At 50.5% G+C, this 5425-nt stretch overlaps 1 pseudogene; it reads right to left on the reverse strand.

Moving 5' to 3' along the window:
* Positions 1-206: 206 nt before the first annotated feature.
* LOC147822825 (U2 spliceosomal RNA) lies at positions 207-371 on the reverse strand (annotated as a pseudogene).
* Between the last annotated feature and the right edge of the window lie 5054 nt (positions 372-5425).

A 5425-nucleotide genomic window follows, 5' to 3' on the forward strand; every position in this document is an offset into this window, starting at 1 on the left:
CAAAGCTGTTCTGGTCAGGCAGGAAGCAGAGAGAGAAAGGCAGGGCCAGGAGGCAGAGACACCAGGGACTTCATCTCCCAGCTGGGTCCCACCTCCTCACTGCACACTGAACGGTGGCACTGACCAGTGGCCGCATCCACTGACCAGTACAGTGCCCGGGACCCAGTTACCTCCCAAAGGCCCTGCCTCAGAATGCATGAGAATCTCGGGGGACATTTTAGATCTTAACCCTAATGGGAGGTAAAGGGATGGAAAATGATCAGGAAATGACATATATATATAATAATTCCCCCAAACAAAGGTAACTGTTACATACTGCAAACGTATGCGTGATACTATACTTGATCTTAGCCAAAAGGCTGAGAAGTGATGCAAATGTACACTTGAAAAAAGGACTAAGATTCAAGCCCATGACCTCTCACTCTACGAAGATCCTCAAAGATCTTTCAGAGAATTGTGCTAATGGTAAAAGGTCAAGCAAGATGCAAGGTCAACATCAAAGATTTTAAGAGACTTCACTATCTCTAGGAGTTTCGATAGAACTAAATCACTTCCCAGAGGTTGGGTTTACTGTTGGCAACCTGACTTCCCTCTCTCCTCTTCCTCCTATCTTTTCTCCTTTCAACAAATCTCCATTGAGCGTGTACTCTAGTAGCCCCTACTGCCACCACACTTGACCAACTGTATTAACTTCTACTCAGAGAGGTCTCTCACATGATTCTTTCTGCTTAGCAGGGAGTGTCCAGCTCTGCTCAGGTCTCTGAAGCCCAGAGCTCCGAGTTCACCTGAGCAGTGCCAGCTTCAGGCTAACTCATGGGTCGTACCCTCCTTCATGCTCAAAATACCTTTTGGATGATGGCAAACATGGTTCCCCAAAGTCACATCCAGTCCCAGTGGTTCAGCAAGGCTTTCTGTAAGAATCCAACCACTCGTGTTATTAGATTTCTCTAATCTCCTCTTACTGTTTTGCCTCACCTTCCTACCTGGTCAACTAAATGTCCACTTAATGTTGTGCTTTGGATTGACAGTGTCTTTTATTCTGTGTCTTGGAGACTTCTACAGTAGAGCTAGAGCCTGCCTAATACATATTTGCTGAGTTCATAGGCAAATGAATGAAGTGAAAGAAAATCACCCACTGACTCTTATCCCCAAATGCACTGTATTCAGGTCTAAGTCTTCTGCTCCCCAAGTGCCTGATGTAGGGGTATTTTCTCCCAGAGATTTTCTATTATTCTCCCGAGTTAGTTGGTTCATTCTGTCTTTATCTCTCTGGGTGCTCATCTCAAGGCATGACTTAAAAAATTGCAAATATATTTGTTTGGGAATCCCTCCAAGGGCCTGGCTCTTGACGGTGTTCGAGTGTAAAATGACTATGTGAAGGCAGCTTTCTGTGAGGCATCCTCCTTCACCATGCCTTCCTAATGAGCAGGGCACCTCGGGGAACTTTCAGTCTAAGGCAGACTGAGGCAGTATTCAATTTACTGTAACAATCATTTTAAATGACAATAATTTCATTAAAACGTTGACTGAAAACCCTGGCAGGTAGTAAACTACACTAATTATTTCATTCAGAGGTGCTGGCTCAAGATGTGCATTCTAATATTATCTTCCTTTTCCAGAATCAGGTGCAGATTTGTTGAGTGTCTCTGTCATTTGGGTACGGGGTAAGTAGTTTGGTGGCTGAAGTGGAGGACTGCAAAGCAGCCAGATACACGAGCGGGGAGCATGGACTCTGAAATGAGACATGTGTTCCTGTTATCTGCTGCTGCCTAACAAATCATCCTCGGGCTGTGCAGCTTCATACAGCATCCATGTGTCGCCTGGCAGAGTTTGTGGGCTGGGAATTTGGCTGTGATTTAGCTGGGTGTCTCTATTCAGGGTGTCTCGCAGGTGCAATGGAGGTGCACCAGGAATGCTGCCACCTGAAGCCTGGACTGGGAGAATCCTTATCCAAGCCTACTTATCTGAATGTTGGAAGAGGCAGTTCTTCAAAGACTCGATGGAGTGATGGCTGCAGGTTCTCACTGGCTTTCGACAGATGCCAGACAGAGAAGTTCCCTATGGTCACTTGGTTCCTTCATTATGATGGGGAGAGAGAGAGGGAGAGAGAGAGAGAGAGAGAGAGAGAGAGAGAGAGAGAGAGAGAGAGAGAGAGAGAGAGAGAGAGAGAGAGATTTTGAGGCTGACGATGGAAGCCACAGTCTTTTTGTAATCCAGTATTGGCAGTGACAGCCACTGCTTCTTTCTGTGGTATTGTGTATGAGAAGCAAGCCTTTAAGTCCAGCTCTGGTTGAAGTTGGCTGCTGCGGTTGGTGTGGACTCTGGGAGCCAGGGTCACTGGGCCATCCTCGAGGCCATGAACTACAATTCTCCTGGATCAAGTCCTGATTCTTCCTTTGTCTCCATGTGTGTACAGCTCTTCTGAGAATCAGATTCCTCACCTGTCAAGCAATGTCTACTTTACAGGGTGCTCCATTGGATGGAAATAATCTCTGCAAAACACACGGAGGGGTACAGCGATGAGAACCCGTGCCATTGTGCTAGAGTTAACGACAGTGAATACTGGGCTCTTGATTCCCACTCCAGCACTCAAAGGAACCAAGCTCCCCGTGGACCCAGGGCCTTCTGTCGGCTACGTGACCATCATTCCAAACTTACCTGAGTTTGAATTGCTTCCTGGCTGTGAGTAAGTTCTTCTGTGTTATCTTCTCTTGGTGACTTGCGGCGCTTGGGTCATTGATGTCATTGTGTCCAACAGTGGCATCGGCCACACACTGGGGGAATCCGTTAATTTCTGGTCACATCTCTCACATGTCCCCTAACCACCCACTGTCTCAGTCCTCCCTCCTCCCAGGCTGCTGGAATTCATAGCTTCTGATAACTGCTGCTTCTGCAGAGCAGCCTTCCCACCAGCCAGGGGCAAATGCTAAGAGGCGGGGTCCAAGCCCCTGACAAATATAAGAAATACTTGCGTGAGTAACGCGTGGCTCGGCTGAGCGGGCACCCTCATCCCCAAGCAAACACCATGGTGGCTCCTCCTGGCCCCATGCACGCTGCCCCACACCCTGCACTCTGCCGAGTGGTGTCTGCAAACACAGACCAGACTGGCGAGTCCTCCTCGCATCTGCTTTTGGGCTCCTTCAGCCGAGGGATGCTCTGGGCATGGCCACAGAGCTGTGGTGATGAACCAGAGCAGATGTGGTCTCTGCACTTCTGGGAGGCGACAGAGACTGGATAATCACCTCTGTGTGGCAGCACCTCCTGCGGGTGCTCAGCAGGGTGTTCTGAGATCATAGGTGTGGAAGGTCTTGGGGTCAGGGAAGCCCCGGCCACCATGGAGGAGAGCTGGAGAAGGGCAGCAGGGGCAGAGGGCGGGGGCTCGAAGGTGGGAGGGGAGTAACACTGCTGTGGACTGGCTTGCGGGTCAGTAAATACCCACTCCCTGCCTGGCCGCAGACCCAGCTTACTTGCCATCCCCTTGCCCTTGGCCTTGGCCATGCACTGGAGTGGTCTCCGGGTCCCTGTGAGTCCTCCTCTAATCCACAGGCCATGGCGTCCCCTAAGGAGTTCTTTAATGAGGGAATGAGCGATTCTGTTGCCCCTTGCTATCAGTGGTCACGGAGCACCTCACTAATGCTGTCTGTGCTCGGCTTCTTCATCCGTCAGGGAGGGACCCCGAGTGTCCACCTCCCGGGTGTGGGGGTCACAGGGCTCAGAACCCTTGAGCAGCGTAGGCATCCACAATGGCAGCCATTGTAAATGCACTTAGCACTTTGATAATGACCTTTACTCTCCTGGGCCATATCGTGAGTTCCTTTCTATGAGAGGCTGCATGGAGTCTGGATCCTTTATTCCTTCAGGAATTTCACAAGTGCGTGCTGTGTGTAGTTTCTGTTCTGGGACATGAGAGCTGTAGTGGTAACAGAGCATATTTTGTCTTCCAGGAGTTTGACCGTCAGGCAGTAAACACTTGAATCTTCTCCTTCCTCCTGTGCCTTTTGGCATAACTAAGCTGGATGATATTTTCCTGAGCTGGGATCCCAAGTGTGTTCTGGGAACCCCCGGAAGCTTTGGGATCAGATTCCAGATGCTGGAAGACTCCATCTCAGGCTCACTCAACTGGCCATGGCCTGGGTTCCCTCAGACAAATGTGCCAAATCCTGACAAGGGGCCTGGTCTCTGATGTGTTGGTCAGATTCCTTCCTTCCTTCCTCCCATCTCCTTCCTCCCTCCCTCCCTCCCTCCCCCCCTTCTTTCCTCCTTTCCTTCCTTCCTTTCCTTCTCTAATGGGGATTGAACCCAGGACCTTCACACTGAGCTGTATTCCAGGCTGTGCTAATTTGTGCTCTAACTCCTGCCTCACCTCTCAGAGTACAGGGATCACAGGTGTGTGCCCCTGGGCCCAGCTGGTATGTTTTCTGGACCCTCAGTTTCCTGGGCAGCACAGAATCCTTCCTAAGACAGATGGAGCATGAGACTCCGCTAGAGGACCCAGCACAGCACTGAGAAGTGGGCTCCAGGGCCCTGAGCCTTTCTGTCCACCCCTCCTAACTGGCGGGAGTCCACTGTGCAGAGGGAGGTGGGAAGGTGAAGCAGGACAGGAGTTTCTACAAGGCCTGGAACATGGAAGGATTCGAAGGATTGCTTATCAAAGGGCAAATACATGGACAAGGAAACGAATGAACCACACAGCGACAGCAGGGGAAACGTGGCATGGGAGAGACCTGAACCCTTGGTCTCTGCCTGGAGCTGGGCCTGCAGCCTTTCCAGACCCGAGACCCCCTCTCCCATGGCGAGTGTCTCACCTGCCTCCATGGGGGATCTGAAAAATCGGAAACTATCTTACTCACACCTATGCATGTCACTTCTCCACTTGAAGTCGAACATGACTCCTCATTTACATATAATTCATTTGACTCGTGTAAACTGCATTAACAAAAAGAGGAGCAATGCGATAAATTACTAGTGACAGAGGCCAGGCTGGATCGCAATTATTTTTATAAGCCCCTGGTAAGCAGTGATGTTCTGTTTTTACAGCGCATAATGTCCTGGCGTTATTGAAATGCTGGCAGCATTCACCGAGCACGTTCGTGTTAACCAGACACACAGGTAGGGACTCTGTGGGAAGGTACGGTGGCTGGAGAGGCTCAGTTCTGCCCCTGGCCCTAAAGTCACGGGCTGGTGGGGTCTCCACGGGGTCCTCCCTCTAGGAGCGAGGCGGGTAGAAAATGTGCTTGTAGGGTGCATAGCTAGGCGGACTTGGGTTGTCATCTTCCTAGGCCTCTTTACCTCATCTGACACCCCAGGTCTCCGCCTATCAAGTGGGATAATAACATAATCAACGCTCCCGCGTGGCATGGAGGGAGGGGAGGTGATCCCAGACCATCCACACCAGTAACTACACAAGCTAATATTCCTGGACCAC

Source organism: Heterocephalus glaber, unplaced genomic scaffold, assembly GCF_053883595.1.
Source record: "Heterocephalus glaber isolate CG9 unplaced genomic scaffold, H.glaber_assembly_v1.0 deba00001608, whole genome shotgun sequence".
In the NCBI taxonomy this organism is placed as follows: domain Eukaryota; kingdom Metazoa; phylum Chordata; class Mammalia; order Rodentia; family Bathyergidae; genus Heterocephalus; species Heterocephalus glaber.